Here is a 20,210-nt window from a genome sequence, read left to right as displayed (position 1 = left end):
AACAAGTGTTTAAAAACTTGGGATAAATGACTTCATGGGAATAAATGGCCTTATAGTTAAAGAATGACTTCTGCCTTTTGGGGGAGGAGTACTTTGCACTGTTTTTGTTTTCTGTATAAGTTTGATTCGTATGAAAAGTGATGTGATTAGTATCTGCTTTTTTTCATTTGGGAAACTCAAGCTGATAGAAAATAAAGCATCTGATTTTTATATGGTAATACATGTTGGAATTAATGATACTATAATAATTTATCTGAGAAGGGAAGAAGGAATTGCTTTTTTGGTAACTAAACAGCAGAGTACATTTACATTTTAAAGTAAATTGATAGAAATTATTATTATTATTATTATTTTTGGAGATGGAGTCTTGCTCTTATTGCCTAGGCTGGGGTGCAATGGCGTGATCTCGGCTCACTGCAACCTCTGCCTGCCGGGTTCAAGTGATTCTCCTGCCTCAGCCAACCTAGTCACTGGGATTACAGGTGCCTGCCACCACGCCCGGCTAATTTTTTGTATTTTTAGTAGTGACGGGGTTTCACTATGTTGGCCAGGCTGTTCTCGAACTCCTGACCTCAGGCGATCCACCCGCCTTAGCCTCCCAAAGTGCTGGGATTACAGGCGTGAGCCACTGCGCCCGGCTGAAATTATTTTCTTTGCTTAGCTGTTAAAATTGGCCTCCAAAATTAAAGAAAAATATAGCATTTACTTTTAAGAGTAATGTTTGTTTTTAAAATTACTTATGAAGTAGTTTTCAATCTCACTAAATCCCCCACTCCCATAAAAACAGAGCTGAGAGAAATCATACTACTTATTTATGGCTGCATTACAAATTACCCTCAAACCCAGCACTTAAAACAACAAACATTTATTATCTTAAAGTTTCTGTGAGTTCTGAATCTGGGCACAATTTAGTTTTAGCTTAGACTCTAGCTAAGAGTCTGTCACTGTCAATCTGTTGCAATCAAGACTGCAGTCAAGGGTTGGCCTGGGTTTCAGTCATCTCAAAGTTTGACTAGGGAGGAGTCTGCTTTCAAACTCACTCAGTGATTGTTGACAGAATTAATTTCTTTGTGGCCCATTGAAATGAGGGCATTGGCCAGGCACGGTGGCTCACGCCTGTAATCTTAGCACTTTGGGAGGCTGAGGTGGGCGGATCATGAGGTCAGGAGATTGAGACCATCCTGGCTAACGTGGTGAAACCCCATCTCTACTAAAAATACAAAAAAAAAAAAAAAATTAGCCGGGCATGGTGGAGGGCGCCTGTAGTCCCAGCTACTCGGGAGGCTGAGGCAGGAGAATGGTGTGAACCCGGGGAATGGCGTGAACCCGGGAGGCGGAGCTTGCAGTGAGCAGAGATTGCGCCACTGCACTCCAGCCTGGGCGACAGAGCTAGACTCTGTCTCAAAAAAAAAAAAAAAGAAAGAAAAAAAAGAAACGAGGGCATTAGTTTCTTGCTGGCTGTTGGCTGGAGGGCCTCCCTCAGTTTTTTGCGTCTCCATGGGGCAGCTCACTGTAGGACAACTGTTTTTCTTCAGAATAAGCAAGTGGGAGAGAAAAAGAACAAGATGGAAGTTGAGTCTTTATGTAACCTAATCTCAGAAGTGACATCTTACCACTTCTGTTGTCTTCTGATCTTAAAACAAGTCAGTAGGTTTATCCTCTACTCAAGGGGAAAGAATTATGCAGTGACATGAATAGCAGGAGTCAGGAATCATTGGGAGCCTTCTTAGAAGCTGCCTGCCTGAAGAGCAAAGCAAAACATCTGCATAAAACTAAATATATATATATATATATATATATATATTTTTTTTTTTTTTTTTTTTTTTTTTTTGAGACAGAGTCTCGCTCTGTCACCCAGGCTGGAGTGCAGTGGTGCAATCTCGGCTCACTGCAAGCTCTGCCTCCCAGGTTCACGCCATTCTCCTGCCTCAGCCTCCCGAGTAGCTGGGAGTACAGGCGCCCGCCACCACGCCTGGCTAATTTTTTGTATTTTTAGTAGAGACGGGGTTTCACCGTGTTAGCTAGGATGGTCTCAATCTCCTGACCTCGTGATCCACCCGCCTCGGCCTCCCAAAGTGCTGGGATTACAGGCGCGAACCACTGCACCCGGTTCAAAAAACTACATGTTGAGATGTTTCTATGAGCCCTAAATACAAGAGAATGGGGCCAAATCAGAACTACAAGACTCCATGAGGGAGTAAGCATGGAGAAACAATGGATTGTCTGATGGACCAGAAAATATGAAAACCCCCAAATAATCTACTTACTAAAAAACACAGTGGACTGATTTAAGAAAAGCAAGTGGAACTAGAATGGGTACAAGTAATATGTTGTAAAGTAGAAGGGGATACATAATCTAGACATGAACTATCAAAACTATGCAGCCATAGCTCCCTTTAAGGATAAAACCCAAACTAAGAGGAAATTGCTGGAACGCAGTCCAAATTGAGCAGTACAGAGACAATAGAGATAAAAGAGAAGATTCAGATGAAAGTGGGAGAGGAGAACACAGCCAGAAAATCTGTGAAAACAAGCTGCTTTTTGAAGACCACACAAAAACAACAGAATGACCATGCCTCCATCTCGAAGTTCAAAAAAACTGATTTCACTTAAAAATCAGTAACAGAAAATGATAGAAGTAAAATCCAAGAGAAAGTTCTTATAAAGGAAAAAGAAAAAAAGGAGCAAAGTAGTATCTTAAAGACCATGAATGCAAGTCAGAAAGACATGCCCCCAAAACAAATGAGTACTATTACCTATTCTTTCAAAACAAGCTGAAAGAAATTAAGAAAATGTTGTTATGAAAGAAAACATAAAAATATAAATAGGAATTTTAAAAACTCAGAAATAAGGTGATAGAACTCAGAAAAGAAGAGGAAAAATGTGTACACAAAATGTAGCTGGCTGTGGTGGTGCATGACTGTAGTCCTAGCTTCTTGGGTGGCTGAGGCAGAAGGATTGCTTGAGCCCAGGAGTTCAAGGCTGCAGTGAGCCATGATTGTGCCACTGCACTTCAGCTTGGAGACAGATCAAGACCCTATCTCAAAAAAATACATATATACAATTTCAGAAATGAACCCCAATCTAGTGGAAAGTCAAGAGTAAATAAAATGGCACAGGTAATGCCTAAAGCGATACAAACTGAAGAAAAGAAAATTGTTGTTTTCTTTTTCACCCAGGATCTGTTGTGCCCCTCAAGGAGAGAGAGACCACCATAAGGCCAATCTGACATGCCAAGGACATCTTATCTCTCTCTCCCTGTTGCAGAAGTCAAATGGGTGAAGCCAAGTATAATTTAATTATGCAGAGCTGAGGGAGGGAAATTTTGTTGTTGTTGTTGTTGTTGTTAAAAAAAGACTGCTGAAAGATTTAAGAGAAAACAATATTGAAAACAAAGATAATCCAATATATGGATAATACAAGTCCCTGAAGAAGAAAACCATGCCAAGGAAACAGAACAAATTCTAAAAGCTATAATACGACATTCTTGAAATTAAGAAAAGATTTGAAACTGCACGTTGAAAGAGCACACTGTATACCTAAGAATATTTGCTCAGAACAATGACAACTGATATAAATGCACATAAAATCAATGAACTTTAAAGAAAAAACAATCTATTGGGCACCAGGCAAAAGGACTGAATGACTGAGAAAGAAAAAAAGATTTTTGTCAGACTTTTAAATGGCAGTGCTTTATGCCCGAAGAAAATGGAATAATGTATTTAAGATACTCAAGGAAAGAAAACGTGAGCCAAGGGGTAATGTGTGGATTTCTATATAGCGAAATGAATTTCAAGTGTGAAACCCGTGAAGAATCTTTATTGATGTGTTAAAAACAAACAAACACCTCAGGGAATGTTTTCCCTTTGAGCTCTTACTGAGAATTTTCTTAGAGGATAAACTTCAAACAGAATTACTAACAAGGTATGGACTTAAGGATTGGTGGCTAAATTTAGATACTTCCGCTGCTCTTAAAGATTCCTAAGTTGCAGACAACTTCATTGGCTCAAATTATTTCAAATGTTATGCTATAAATGTTTATAATTTGGTGATATTCATTAACGTAGCAGCCTTGGAAAGGAAGAGTAATAGGCCTCTGCACTTAAAATACTTCTTATATAACCATGACTTGTTTTGGGAATGGACACACTGCTTTGTTATATAGAGCAGGATTTCTTAATCTCAGCACTATTTATATTTTGGGCTGGAAAATTCTTTGTTGTGAGAGCTGTCCTATGCATTGTATGATGTGTAGCAGTATCCCTAGTCTCTGTCTACTACATGCAGTAGTTTTCATCTCTGTTGTGACAACCAAAAATGTCTCTTCATTGCCAAGTGTACCCTAGAGGGCAAAATCAGTCCTGGTTAAAGAACCACTGCTTTAGAGAAGTGTTAAATATTGCTACAAAGAACCTGTTCTGTTGCATTTGATCAACCATGAAGACCCATCTTCAAATTGTAGGAGAATGAAAACCTAGTAAAAGAAATTAATCAGCCAGGATAAGGCCATTACAAATTGGATTGTATATTTCATTAAAAAATTTGTATACACATACATACACATATACACCTATGTACACATACATATCATCTGTGAGTAATTATACACTTACTAGATCAATCCTGGAGTTAGACACAGTATGCTAATTTCGAAGTATCATATAAGATATAATAAAAATTTTATTAAGAGAATTTCAATATTAAAGATATTTTGTTTCATATTTTTATATTTAGTCCTTAATCTTAAGTTTTCCAAATTATTTTCAGTATTTTACATGTTAACCTTCTGTACATTTTTAACATATTGAAACCTTTTTTAAAAGAAATGTCTTCTTGATTGTAACTTGCACTACTTTTTTTTTTTTTTTTTTGAGATGGAGCGTCACCCAGTGTGTCACCCAGGCTTGAGTGCAGTGGCACGATCTTGGCTCACTGCAACCTCTGTCTCCTGGGCTCAAGTGATTCTCATGCCTTAGCCTCCTGAGTAGCTGGGATTACAGGTGTGCACTACCACGCCTGGCTAATTTTTGTATTTTTCATAGAGATGGGGTTTCACCATGTTGGCCAGGCTGGTCTTGAGCTCCTAGCCTCAAGTGATCCGCTCAGCTTGGCCTCCCAAAGTGCTGAGACTACAGGCGTGAGCCACTGTGCCCGGCCAACTTAGTCATTGATATATAGGAAAGGCATCTTACCAGTGCTTGTGGTATATAAGAATATAAGAAAAATACTTTCAAGTTTATAAGAAAGGCACATCAAAAAAAGAATTTTTTTTTTTAAAGAGGCGGAGTCTCGCTGTGTCGCCCAGGCTGGGGTGCAGTGGCGTGATCTCGGCTCACTGCAAGCTCCACCTCCCGGGTTCACACCATTCTCCTGCCTCAGCCTCCTGAGTAGGTGGGACTACAGGAGCCTGCCACCACTCCCAGCTAATTTGTGTATTTTTAGTAGAGACGGGGTTTCACCGTGTTGGCCAGGATGGTCTCGATCTCCTGACCTTGTGATCCACCAGCCTTGGCCTCCCAAAGTGCTGGGATTACAGGCGTGAGCCACCGCGCCTGGCCAGGCACATCAAATTTTATCAATTGAGTACTCAGTACTTGCCTAGTATAACTAAACCCTTAAAATATAACATGTTGATTATGTTTTGGAATAAAGGTCAGATTGTCATTGGTCATTACTTGCTAGCCTTCCGGTAAGTACCAAGTCTTACAAGAGTAATGGATATATTTTCGCCAAGTTGAGGAACCTCCACTTTTCTGTTATAATTTTTCTTGGAAGTACTTTACTCGGATTGGTTTGAAGGGCTTCACCATAACTCTGCTTTTCAGGCTTTTAAAAATGGAGGTGATTGCTGCTGACTGAATTTCCCAGGGCTGTATTTCACCAACTGCCTGTAAGATATGGATAGGTTTGTGGGTGGGAGTTTAAGGAAGGATTTGTGAATCTGACAAAAGCTGCTTATTGTATCCTATAGATTCACAATGCACATTAACATACTTTAAGTGCTCTTAGCTAAAGGAACCTGTTTAAACCCATATTTCTCAGAGTTAATTGGTATGGAATCCTTTTATGGTACAGTATCTATTAAGATTTTGAAGAACAAATATTTTTTGGGCCAGTTGTGGGAGAACAATTCTAGTACAAGATAAAACTTGCTGTTTCCTCAGTAACTGTTAAATGACCAGTAAAGGGGAGGTATAAAAAGTTAATATCAAAGTTATAGAGAATTAAGGGAAAAATTTGAGGATGAAGGAGGGACACTAGTAAGTTTTTTTTTAAAAAAGAGAGTAGATTTAAAAAGATGACTTGTGAGAAGGGCTATAAATTGAAATTGTGGAATTGGATTTGGCACATGCTACAAACTTTTATAAAAATAGAATATTCACTAGCAAATGTGTCTAGAAACAAAGTAGAAAACACAAATATACAACATTAGGTATCAGAAGAATACATAGCTATAAATACGGAGGAGATTAAAAAAATGAGAAACCTGTAAAGTAAAACTAATACTAATAAATTTAAACATCTGAATCAAGCTGGGCACGGTGGCTCATGCCTGTAATCCCAGCACACTGGGAGGCCGAGGTGGATGGATCACCTGAGGTGAGGAGTTAAAGACCAGACTGGTCAACATGGTGAAAACCCGTCTCTACTGAAAATACAAAAATTAGGTGGGCATGTTGTCAGATGCCTGCAACCCCAGCTACTCAGGAGGCTGAGGCAGGAGAATCACTTGAACCCGGGAGGTGGAGGTTGCAGTGAGCCGAGATCGCGCCATTACACTCCAGCCTGGGCGACAGAGCGAGACTCTGTCTCAAAAAAATTTTTTTGAATCAAAATTTAGTATTTTTAATGTGCTTGATGTCATATATACTAACAAGTGGCAGAACTAGGACTTGAACTAAAGTCCTTTTTGTCAACAGTGTCTGTAGGCTGACCTGTTGGGCTCTATTGTTTCCCTAGTGAAGAGATAGGAAACCTCAGGGAAAAAAACTTAAGAAGTGAAAAATGGGCCGGGTGCGGTGGTTCATGCCTGTAATTCTAGCACTTTGGGAGTCTGAGGCGGGTAGATCACTTGAGCTCAGGAGTTCGAGACCAGCCTGGGCAACATGGCAAAGCCCTGTCTCTACTAAAAATGCAAAATAAATAAATAAATAAAAATTAGCCAGGGGTGGTCGTGCGCACCTGTAATCCCAACTACTGAACTACGGGGGAGGCTGAGGCACGAAAATTGCTTGAACCTGGGAGGCAGAGGTTGCAGTGAGCCAAGATCACGCCACTTTACTCCACCCTGGATGACAGAGTAAGACTCTGTCTCCAAAAAAAAAGTGAAAAATGATTCTCATGATTGAAAAAAAAATCCAAAGCTTAGAAAAGGATGGAAAGTAGTCTGATTAATTTTGTAATAAAATCTGACCAAGATTATGTCAAAGTTTAATCTAGACCAGCCTTAATTATGACTATCAATAACTAAATATGAAATTAGCTAATTCAGCAGCACTACAGTGAAAAATATATCATAACATGTAGGGGGTTATGTTAGGATTATTGAAAATCAGGTGTGAAAAATTTTATGGTCATCTCAGTAAATGAGGAAAATAAATTGATAGAGTATTTAATCAGAAAACAAACATTATGCTCAATGGTGAAATGTTAGAGCAGTGGTCCCCAACCTTTTTGGCACCAGGGAACAGTTTTGTGGAAGACAGTTTTTCCACAGACGGTGGCAGGGGAATGGTTTCAGGATGATATTAAGTGCATTACGTTACATCATTAGATTCTCATAATGAGCATGGAACCTAAATCTTTTGCATGTGCAGTTCACAGTAGGGTTCACGCTCCTTTGAGAATCTAATGCCACTGCTGATCTGACAGGAGGTGGAGCGCAGTTTCGCTGGCTTGCCACTCACCTCCTGCTGTGCAGCCCGGTTCCTAACAGGTCAGTTAGTACCAGTCTGTTGAAATTGTGAACCATTGGCTAAATAAACTTATTTTCATTATAAATTACCCAATCTCAGGGTTCTGTTTTAGCAACACTAAACAAAGACAAGAGAAAATTATCACTACTTTTAAGTTAAATAGGAAAGCAAAGAAACAATGGGAAAACTATTGGACCTAATGAGAGATTTCTGTAAAGTGGACAGAATCCAAAAATATAAATATGCAAAAAAGTTTTTATTTAATTTTGTTTAGAATCAGGGTCTCACTGTGTTGCCTGGGCTGGAGTGCAGTGGCAAGATTGTAGCTCACTGTAGCCTCAAACTCCGGAGCTCAATCAGTCCTCCCACCTCAGCTTCCTGAGTAGCTGGGACTACAGGCGTGTGCTGCTGTACCTGGCTAATTTGTTTATTTTATTTTTATTTTTATTTATTTATTTATTTATTTTTAGAGATGAGGGTCTTGCTGTGTGGCCCAGGCTGGTCTTGAACACCTGGCCCCAAGTGATCCTCCTGCTTCAGCCTCCTGAGTCTCTGGAATTACAGACACAAGTCACAGTATCCAGCCAAATATGCAAAACTTAGTATCTACTATTTTAAAATATGATACCAGCAATTCCAATTAAAATTAATAGAAAAAGATCCAACTTATAATAATATCTAAGAATAAACACAATGAGAAACATGTAAGACCTATATAAGAAAAACTTAAATGAAGCTGGGGGCGGTGGCCTGGGCAATGTGGTGAAACCCCATCTCTACAAAAAATACAAAAAATTAGCTGGGTATGGTCCCAGCTACTTTCGGGGGGCTGAGGCGGGAAGATCACTTGAGCCCAGGAGGAGGAGGTTGCACTGAGCCGAGATCGTGCTACTGCACTCCAGCCTGAGTGACAGAGTGAGACCTTGTCTCAAGAAAAGAAAAAATTGTGGAATATTTAGGTTTTGATTAATTCTTTGTAAGATGAGTATCTTTTGTATATATGTTTGTTTGATGGTTTTGTTTGTGATTGTAATATTCTTGACTAAATCCAGGCAGACCACATACGAAGAAAATATTATTTATATTTAAACTCCTACCTTTCTATAGAGAGTCAGTTTACACACAAATATTACTTAATTCCCACAGTTGTTATTATCCATAATGTTATTCCTTTTTTCAGGTGGAGAAATTGTGGATTTAAAAGTTTGTGACTTGCCTAATACCACACAGCTCGTTAAGAAGCTAATACTTGGAGCCTTTATCTTTCTGTTATAATAAATTATGAATAAACAGCTGAAATTTGTATTAGACATAAGAAAGGAGAACCTTGTTCTAACCAGAGACTTTCCTATCAGCCTTTCAGGCGAAGAAGCCTCTCTTCTTATTTTCTTATATTCTCTTGCCAGAGTAGAGGTGATGGAAAATAAGGTAAAGATAGTAAATTATAGAGACAGGAGCACAGAGTGCCCTAAAGTTAAACAAGTTTGAATTCTGATTCTATCACTTAACTAGCTTTGGCCTCAGGTAAATTATTTACCTTCTTCAACCCTCAGTTTTCTACTTACTAAAAGGTTTTAGTAATACTTACCTCATAGTGTTTAATAATTGGTAACTAATATCATCATCATCATCTTTCATTATATTAAATGAGAGGATTCGGTTAGGATTGATGTTTTCCATAAGAAGCACAGAAATCTTTGCCTCTCCTCCTGTGATCAGGGAGAATGATTTTACCTGCTGATTTATGTGGTAGTGAAAGAGCAATGAATTATTATTTAGAAGGCCTAAGTACAACGCCCCTGGGTTAGTGGAAAAAAAAACCTTACACAAGTTATTACAGGTTAAGTATCCCTAATCCGAAAAGCTCCAAAATTGGAAACTTTATGAATGCCAACATGACACTTAAAGGAAATGCTCATTGGAGTATTTTGAATTTTCAGATTAGAGAAGCTCAATAGGTAAGCTTAATGCAAACATTCCCAAAAAAACACAAAAACACCCCCCCAATCCAAAAAAATTCAAAATCTGAAATAGTTTTGGTCCTAAGCATTTTGGATAAGGAATACTCAACCTGTAGTACTTAGGTCTTATATTTTATTACCTTTAAAATAGAAATATCCTAAAAAAGATCCAGTGAAATAATAGATTTACTGTGTAGGGCAGTGGTCCCCAACCTCTGGGCCATGGACCAGTAGTGGTCTGTGGGAAAATTGTCTTCCATGAAACCAGTCCCTGCTGTCAGAAATGTTGGGGACTGCTGATGTAGGCTATAGAGAGGGTCATATTTCAAAAAACCTTTATTTAATGCCCAATGTTGAATAGCTCTGTGAAAGAATATTGTCAATCTCTAAGGGACTGAAAGTTACAGTCTTTTATATACTGTGATTCATATTTATAAATATAATTTTAACTGTACACATTTTTTATCTGTAATATATAGCTTTTTTATTTCTGGTCTATCAATGAAAAACAAAGGTAGTAAGTCCTTTGATCCTTTTGGTTGCTTCAAGTAGAGGACAAATCTAGCCCAATGTTAAGAATCCTTAAGAAAACTACATAGAACAGAAAGGGTATGGATTTATCCTTATAAGTATGGTGACTAGTCTTTAAGCCAAAATTTGAAATACACATTCTGACATAATATGACAATATGATTTAATATTTGTAATCAGTATTGTCCTATAAAATATGAAAGCTATCACTGTAAATGTGGATGATATTAACAAGGATAGTGCTTTTCAGATCTTTTATTCTGTGGGACCTGTACAAGTTTGGAGAGTAGTTGTGTAAGGAAAGGACCTCTTTTGAAAGGGAGAAATTAGTATAGTTATGGAAAATAGTATGGAGGTTCCTCAAAAAATTGAAAATAGAACTACTGTGTGATCCAGCGATCCAACTACTGGATATATGTCCAAAGGGAAAGAAATCAGTATATTGAAGAGGTATCTGCATTTCCATGCTCAGTGTACCATTATTCACAATAGCCAAGATATGGAATTAAAACCCAAGTGTCCATTGACAGATGAGTGCATGGAGAAAATGTGATATATATGCACAGTGTAATACTATTCATCCATAAAAAAGAACAAAATCCTGTCATTTGCAACAGCATGGGTGATCCTGGAGGACGTTAAGTAAAATGAGTCAGGCACAGAAACACAAATACTGCATGAGCTCAATTATATGTGGAACCTAAAAAGGTCACACTCATAAAACAAAATAGAATGGTGATTTCCAGAGGCTGGAAGTTGTGGAGTTGGGGGAGATGTCGGTCAAAGGTTACAAAATTTTATTTAGGAGAAATAAGTTCCAGAGATCTGTTTCATATCATGCTGACTATAATTAATTATGTATTGTATACTTGAAATAACTAAAAGTGTAGAGTTTAAGTGCTTTCACCACAAAAAGTGATAAGTAGGTGAGATATTGCAAATGTTAATCAGTTCATTTTAGCCATTCCACAATGTATACCTATTTCTTTTCTTTTTTTTTTTTTTTAAGACAGGGTCTCCCTCTGTCACCCAGGCTGGAGCACGGTGGCACAATCGTGGCTCACTATAGCCTCGACCTCACAGGCTCAAGTGATCCTCCTGCCTCAGCCTCCTGTGTAGCTGGGACTGCAAGCATGCACCAATATGTCTGGGATAATTTTTGTTTATTATTGTTATTGTCTTTTTGGTAGAGATGGGGTTTCACTGTGTTGCCCAGGCTGGTCTCGAACTCCTGGGCTTAAGTGATCCTCCCACCTTCGCCTCCCAAAGTGCTGGGATTATAGGCTGAGCCCCTGTACCTGGACAGACGTGTACATATACAGATTTCAAAACATGTTGTATACCATAAATATATACAACATTTGTTGATTAAAAAATAGAAAATATATCACTGCTATAATGCCTTTACTAATCTTATTTTTAAAATTATTTAACTACCTAAACCTTATCTTTTCTTTAAACTGTAAACTTTTTAAATGAATAGACATAAAACTAGGCTGTTAGTATATATTATCCTAATTAAGCTTCAGAATAATTATATTAATATAGGGATCCTTATCCTCATTTTACCTGTGTGTCGAAGTCACTTTGAATGGACAAAGCTAGAATTTAGGCAAGATTTAACGATTCAAAGGTCTTCTCTTGTTTTCCTACCCTGCCTATTAGAATATATTTTCACTCCTTTTGCTTTTCTAATCTGGCAAGCATTCATAGGGCACATTAAGCATTCATTCATTCATTTCTATTTAAATTGACGGATAGCATTGTATGTTTTTGTCGTTTACAACATACTGTTTTGAAGTATATGTACATTGTGGAATGGTTAAACCTAGCTAACAAATGCATTACCTCACATAGTTATCATTTTTATAATATTCAACATTTAAACGTAGAACATTAGACCATTTGTCTTTGATTCTATATTACTTTGTATTGAGAACATGAGCATTACTATTAATGCTATTAATTGATAATTATTGATGCTATTTTTATTCATATTAGCAGCTACTAGTTATTACATGCATAGCAACTTATGCCTTGCTCAGTACACAGTCTTCTTTACAACAAACCGATTAGGTAGATATTGTGTCTGTTTTACATTGAGGATTAGATAAATTATCAAACCTCAAGATCATGTAGCTGATAAATGGCAGCATTGGGATTCAGTTCCAAGTTTGATTTCATTATCCATATTTACACTGTTTAAGCATACTCTATGACCCTGATGTATCTTTATTTTATAAAGAAATTGTTAATGATTACTTTTAAATTCATACTTATTTACATGTATCAGGGAAATGGTCTATACTTTGATTAGGAAGTAGACTACGATTTGATTAAGAAGTATTATAGCTCCCTACCCCCTACCCAGGATATGGGAGTTTATAATACTCCCATAGTGAAAAATTTCAAGGAAATTTCTTTTGTATTCCCCAAACTGAAGGTTTCTACCACCCTTTTTGTTTCCCAGCAGTGAGAGATGGAATTCTGAATTCTGAAAAAAATAAAAATTACTTAAAGCATTTCAAACTCTGTTCAAGAACTTTGGAAAATAAATTTAAACATAATCTTTTATGAGAGTGTGAATAGATGCTCACCTATCCAAAAGCAGTTTCCTTTTAAGATCATGTGTATTAAATAAATGTGCTGAACTGTTTAATCTAATGTATCAAAAGGACTTTTTTGTCCTGCAGACTTAATCAGAGTAATGCACGTCAAAATAGAATCTGTTCATTTGCTCTTAATTAATTCTTCTAACCTGATGTTCAGACAAGCCTGATAATGTATTATATTATTAACTCATCTGACAAACATTTAATAAGGGCCTTTTATAAGGGTCAAAATAGTGGATAAGTTTATGAGTTCTATAAATAGGCAGTGTGGATTCAAATCCTGGTTGTAAAACTCACTACCTTAAGCTTCAGTTTCCTTATCTGTAGAATAATGACAACCAGTGATGCCCAGCAGAACATCTCTTCCTTCTTAGTCAGATGTCCCTTGGGAGTAGTTGTGCAAGGTTAATTCTTTGCCTGGTAGAAGACTGTGGTGCATTTTGGATTATATTTTGTCTGTGAGATCTTAGGTTGGTTCTTCAGATGTTAGCCTTCTACTGGGGCAATATTTCTTTTTCTGTGTTTATTTGTTGTTATTGACTTCGAATATAATTGCATTGTTGTCAAAAGATGTGGTCTGCGTGATTGTAGTTCTTTGATATTTGTTGAGACTTTCATTATGGTCTAGTTTTAGTTAATTTTTATAAGCTTCATATGCTTGAGGATAATGTGTATTCTGTAATTTAAATATATATTAAATTAGCCTTGATAACCATCCTGGTCTTCTGTAGCTTTATTAATTAATTTTTTTGGTCTGCCTGAACTACCAATACATAAAAGAAATGTATTAATCTCCCACTACAATGGATTTGTCAATTGCTCTGTGTTATTCCAGTAACTTTTGCTTCAGTATTTTGCGGCTATTTTACTAGTACTTACAAGTTTTTCGGAAGTATCATGTATTTCTGGAAATTGAACCTTTTATCATTATAATGTGACCCTTCTTGAACCAAGTAATATATTTTTTAAAGCTATTTTGAAGGCTGGGTGTAGTGGCTTATGTCTGTAATCCTAGCACTTTTGGATGCCGAGATGGGAGGGTTGCTTGAGGCCAGAAGTTGGAGAACAGTCTGGGCAACATAGCAAGCTCCTCTCTACCAAAAAAACCAAAACAAAACAAAACGATTTTGTCTTTTATTAATAGAGCAGCTCACAATTTATGTGATTCGAATGGAAATGATATAAACTTTTCCATTCCTTTAATTGGAACCTTCCTCTATACTTATAACTTAGATGTCCTATAAATAGCGTATTTTTCCATTTTTAAATTATTCAGTTCTATTATCTATGAACTTTAAAGTTTATTAGTACTTTTATTATTTGCAAATAGTGGTATATTTGGACTTGCTTTTACTTCCTTTAAATGTTCATCTTTTTTATATGATGGTTAAAAATACCTTATGTTTTAGTTTTTTATAGAATCAAAGAATTGTTTGTCTCTTTTATGCCTTATGGTTCTGTAACTTTAATTTTTTACTTTTATATTTGTATGATATAGATTCAATATGTTGTGTTCTTCTAGTTTAAAAAACTTGGAATTTGGATTTGAACAAAATTTGGCAAAAACTGACACCTTTATAATATTAAGCCTTCTAACTCATGAAAATTTTAAATTGTTTATGTGGTCCTCTCAGTACTGTTTTATGATTTTCTTTGTAAGGGTCCTGTACATTGTTCTCTGATTTATTCCTAGATACTTAATTGTATGTTCTTATTTTATGTTTGCTGTTATATGTAGAAATATAACATTGTATCCAGCAATCTTGCTGAACTCCTTTATTAATGGTAATAAATTAGTAAATGTGTCTTTAAATTCTTTTGAATTTCTTACATGCGGAATGCTACTGTTCACAAATGTCAATTTTATTTCTTTCATAAAAACTTTATCTTGGCTAGCATTTCTAGGCCACTGTTCAACAGAAGTTGTGGTGGCAGGCATCTTTGTGGTGTTTCATGTTCTAAAAGAAAAACTTCCATCATTTAGATATGATTTTTTAAAATAATTCCCTTTATCAAATAAGGAAATTCTGTTCCTACTTTGAGAAGAGGTTTTTCTTTGTTTTCTTTTTTATCTATTTATTCGTCAGTGGACGCTTGGGCTACTTCTTCCTTTTGACTATTGTGAATAATGCTGTTATGAACATGAGTGTACAAATAATCTTTTAAGTCCTTGCTTTCCATTTATTTAAAGGTATTTACCCACAAGTGAAATTGGTGGATTGTATGGTAATTCTATTATTAATTTTTTGAGGAACTGCCATGCTGTTTCCCATAGTGGCTACACCATTTTATATTTCCACCAGCAGTGCACAAGGGTTCCAGTTTCTTCACTTTCTTGCCAGCACATTTTCTGTGTGTGTGTGTGTGTGTGTGTGTGTGTGTGTGTGTTTGGTAGCAGTCCTAATGGTATGAAGTAGTAGCTGTGTTTCCTTTTAATTGAAAAGAGATACTGAATTTTATCAAATACTTTTAATTCATCTATTATATGATTTGTCTTCCATATTTTTTAATGTGGCAAATTACATTTTAAAAATGTTAGGCCAACCTTAAATCCTGGTATAAACTCAACTTTTTCATAAAGTTTTATCCTTAATATATCTTCTTGTATATTTTGTTTACAGTGTTACAACTGTCTATTAATATGTGTGATTTGGCCTTTTTTTCTGAAATGCTCTTATATCAGGGTTCTGATAAACTCTTCTCCTTATTTTTGGAAAAGTATATGTAAGATTGTTGATTGATTGATTGATTGTTTGAGAAAGGGTCTCATTCTGTCATCTAGGCTGGAGTGCAGTGGCCCAATCACGGCTCACTGCAGTCTGGACCTCCCTGGGCTCAGGCGATCCTCCCACTGCAGCCTCCCAAGTAGGTGGGACTCACAGGCGTGCATCACTGTGCCCGGCCCAGATTGTAATTTATTTCTCAACTATCTGATATAATTCCCACCAGCAAGAAAGTTGTCTGCAGTCTAGTTTTATTTGTGGAACAGTTTGTATTACAGATTGAATTTCTTCAGTAATTATAGCACTAGTCAAATATTATAGTGGTAGCAGGAACTATAATTAATGAGTGCACTTTCTTTTCCACCCCCATCAGTCTCACCAGAAAGTAATCAATTTTATTCGTGTTTTCTGATAAACTACTTTGACTATGTTGATTCTGTATATTATATTAATTTTCTATTTCATTGATTTCTGCATTTGCCTTTTATTCCCTTCTATTTTAAAACCCTTTTAGAGATGGATGCTCATAATTAATTTTCATTCTTGCTTTTTAATATTTTTGTTTTTGGGACTGTACATTTCTGTCTTAAGTACTGCTTTTAGGTTGTTCCCACAAGTTTTGCATGTTCTAGTTTATTATGATTAGGTTAAAATGTTTTCCTACTTTCTACAGTATTAGGATTATTTGTCCTTTGGGTTATTTCAAAATACACTTCTTAATTTCCAAACATGGAAGGATTTCCTAGTATTTCTGTTATTGTTACCTAATATGTACTGTGATCAGAGAGCATAGTATATATGATCCCAATTGTTTGCAATTTATGACTCAATATATGGTAAATTTTTAAATATATTCTATCCGTGCTTAAGTATATTGTGCATTGTAACGCAGAGTTCAGTGCTTTGTATACAGTATGTCCATTAGTTCAAGTTTGTTAATAATACAGATAAAGCTGTATCCTTACTGTGTTTTCTTGGTTTGTTTCTTCAATTATTAAGAGAGATAGGTTTTAAAAATTAAACTATGACAATTATTAATTATGGACTTGTCATTTTTTTTAGTTGTGTCAATTTTGCATTCTATGTTTTGGGACTCTTGTTAGGTCAAAGGTGAAATGATATCTTCCTGGTCAATTGAATGTTTTTTAAAATGAGTTAAATATAGTATTATAAAATTTGCTTTATCTTTAATAGAGGTTTTTATGTTAAAGTGTGTTATCTGATATTAATATAGCTATATCAGCCAATTTGGTTAATATCTACATTTTAAAATTTCAACCTTCTGGATAAAAAGCATATACTTGAATTTTTAAAATGTAATTGGAGGATCGTTTTAAAAAAATTGTTTAGTCTGTTTATATTTAATATGGCTGGTGATGTATTTGGGTTTAAGTCTTATTTTGGGCCGGGTGCAGCGGCTCATGCCTGTAATCCCAGCACTTTGGGAGGCTGAGGCAGGTGGATCACCTGAGGTCAGGAGTTCAAGACCAGCCTGGCTAACATGGTTGAAACCCCATCTCTACTAAAAATAGAAAAATTAGCCGGGTATGCTGTTGGGCACCTATAATCCTAGTTACTTGGGAGGCTGAGACAAGAGAACCGCTTGAACCCCGGAAGCAGAGGTTGCAGGGAGCCAAGATCGCACCATTGCACTCAAGCCTGGACAACAAGAGTGAACCTCCATTAAAAAAAAAAGACTTATTTTATATTTTTATCTCTCTGCTTTTTAATAATTTTTTTTCTCTTTTTTATCTTGTTTGAATTAACTGAGGAATTTTTTCATCTTTATTCTTTTTTATTAATTTATTATTTACACTCACCCTTGACCTATCACTGTCTAATACTTGGTGCTTTTATCCCTTTCCCATAAATCGAAAGACCTAATTGAAAGACCTTAGAGTACTTTATATATATAACTGCCTTTATGTAACTGTGTGTGTGTGTGTGTGTGTGTGTGTGTATGTATTATATATATATGCTATGTATGTCATAAGCATTGTATATTTCTATTGTCTATATTTAAATCCCAGAGGACAATATATATACGTATATATCTCAGCAAGATATTCTACATATATATATACACACACACACACACACATATATATCTCAGCAAGATATTCTACATATATATATATATACACACTTTTTTTTCTTGGCTTTTTATTACATCTCCATACCTCCATTTAGAAACTTAATCTTTTAGTGCAGGTCTGCTGGTTTTAAAAAAAAAAGTCATTTCTTTTTTTTAGGAAATGTTTTTATTTTTTCTATTCTTTCCTTTTTGAAGCAAATGTCTTCTTTTTCCTCTGACTACCTTTAATAATTGTTTTTGTCTTTGGTTTTTGAAACTATGTTGTAAGCAGTTATGAATTTTTAAAATTTTGCCTGGGGTTTTAATCTGTTTGGTAATTTCAGCATCTGGAGCAGTTTTGAGTGTGTTTTTATGGAAGTCCCCCTTCGAGGGTATGTTCCAAGACCCCCAGTAGATACCTGAAACTGCAGGTAATATGGAACCCAGTTGCCGTCAATCAGAACACGTTTCTGTTCATCTTCCACCCATACACTTAATGCCTTTTCTATCTTAACTAAGCACTTACCACACACTGTGGACATAATGTTTGCAGTTTGAGGTGCAACAGCAAGACTAGCAGTTTATTTTTCCTTCTTCACAATTTCAGGGATGGAATATTTGTTCTTTCCATAGAGCTTAGCAACCTCAGCGTATGATTTTTTCTTATTATTAATTTTCAAAAATTATTGGAAAATATGAAGAAAACATCTTGCATAAATGACCTACATTGGAACCCTTTGCTCTATCTCTTTATTTCATGCAATTTCTAATAAATTTTGAAGGGATACACTTATGGAGGCACAGGTAAGTGTATAATTTGCTGAAATAAGACTAGTGAGATTCAGACAAATAGGTCATCATAGGAGGAGTAGACCTGGACTCAGCGTTAGGAAAACTAGTCTTTAGGTCAGGTCTCCAGTAGTTAGGGCTAATTGCAGCACCAGGGATAGCTCCCAGTGTGTTCTTTTTTGTAATGGTGTTATCCTAATGGTAGAGGGCATTCGTCTTGCGTACTTTAATTGGTTAAACAACCCTAGCTTCCCCGATGGTAACAGATTTTTCTTTTTCATTTGGCCAGAGCATTCAGTTTTACTGTCTGAGGTCAGAAAACAAAGTGTGGTTATTAAATAATGAATCTAATTTATAAATTATGTGGTAGAACTGACTCTGAAAAAGAATTTTCTAATATTCTGTCTACTTAGCTATTATTTTTGTCTTGAGTAACTTAGCATGGTAATACTTTATGCCCCCAGCCCCCTCAGGTTTCCAGGGCACTTTCCCCACAAGTTTCTTTCTTTTTTCCATTTCACTCTAAAACGTACTATCTTGTAATTTTCCACTCCTGTCGTTTTTTGTGTGTGGAATTTTTATATTCTGCAAGGTTTTTTTTTTTTTAAACATGGAAGAGTTCTTAGATTGTTCAAGAAATATAAATACATTTTATGTTTTATAATAATTTTAGAAATAAATTCAGATATTTATGAAGGGTGATATTTAGTATGGGAGTGTATTATATCTTTTGCACCCTCCATGTGCCAGTATCAAAGTCCCATCTAGAACATTGACCCTGTAGGGGATCATTTCTACCCATTGTACAATCACCTCAAGTCTACTCCTGTTCTCATGAGGTTGCTACTTTCTGGCTGATGATACTACGCCACAGGAGCCTCTGGATATTTTATGATAACTCTCTTATAGTATCAGTTTTTTCTTATGGTACTCTGCTCTGCTTTCTTCCTCCGTCTTCCTTTTCTTTTTCTTTTTTCTTTTTTTTTTAGACGGAGTCTCGCTCTGTCGCCCAGGCTGGAGTGCAGTGGTGCGATCTCGGCTCACTGCAAAGCTCCGCCTCCCGGGTTCACGCCATTCTCCTGCCTCAGCCTCCTGAGTAGCTGGGACTACAGGCGCCCGCCACCACGCCTGGCAAATTTTTTTTTGTATTTTTTACTAGAGACGGGGTTTCACTGTGTTAGCCAGGATGGTCTCGATCTCCTGACCTCGTGATCCACCCGCCTTGGCCTCCCAAAGTGCTGGGATTACAGGCGTGAGCCCCCGCGCCTGGCCTCTCTGTTCTTTTCTTTTCCTCCTATCTTGTTTGTTCTTCTCTTCTTTATTTTCTTTTCTTTATATCCCTCTTCCTTTACTTGCCTTTGCTCCCCACTTCCTGTCTCCTCCATCCTCTTTTTTCCAAATTAAAGGCTCTTTTCCTATATAACACTACTACTGCCTCAATAAATGACCACATCCCCTCTCTTTTATTCCTAGAAAAGCTATTTTAAAGATTTGTTATTTGTTTAAATTCCCTGGTCTCCACTCCTGTCTACTGTACTCGTTTTAGATATCTTTCTAATGTACTAAGAAAATAGAAACTGACATTTAGATTTCTTTTTTTAAAC

General features: G+C 36.4%; 1 protein-coding gene and 1 non-coding gene across 4 annotated transcripts in view; one reads left to right on the top strand and one right to left on the bottom strand.

Annotated features, from left to right (window-relative positions):
- ARID2 (AT-rich interaction domain 2) overlaps positions 1-20,210 on the top strand; it is a 181,972-nt gene that overhangs the window by 51,204 nt on the left and 110,558 nt on the right. The gene's annotated exons all lie outside the window — the stretch shown is intronic.
- LOC112205136 (small nucleolar RNA SNORA64/SNORA10 family) lies at positions 3,181-3,319 on the bottom strand. Its single transcript, XR_002938989.1, has one exon. It is a non-coding gene; the product is annotated as a small nucleolar RNA SNORA64/SNORA10 family (small nucleolar RNA).

Source organism: Pan troglodytes, chromosome 10, assembly GCF_028858775.2.
Source record: "Pan troglodytes isolate AG18354 chromosome 10, NHGRI_mPanTro3-v2.0_pri, whole genome shotgun sequence".
NCBI classification, from domain to species: domain Eukaryota; kingdom Metazoa; phylum Chordata; class Mammalia; order Primates; family Hominidae; genus Pan; species Pan troglodytes.
Note: the sequence above shows the minus strand (reverse complement) of the source record. Positions and strands in the feature narration are given on the sequence as shown.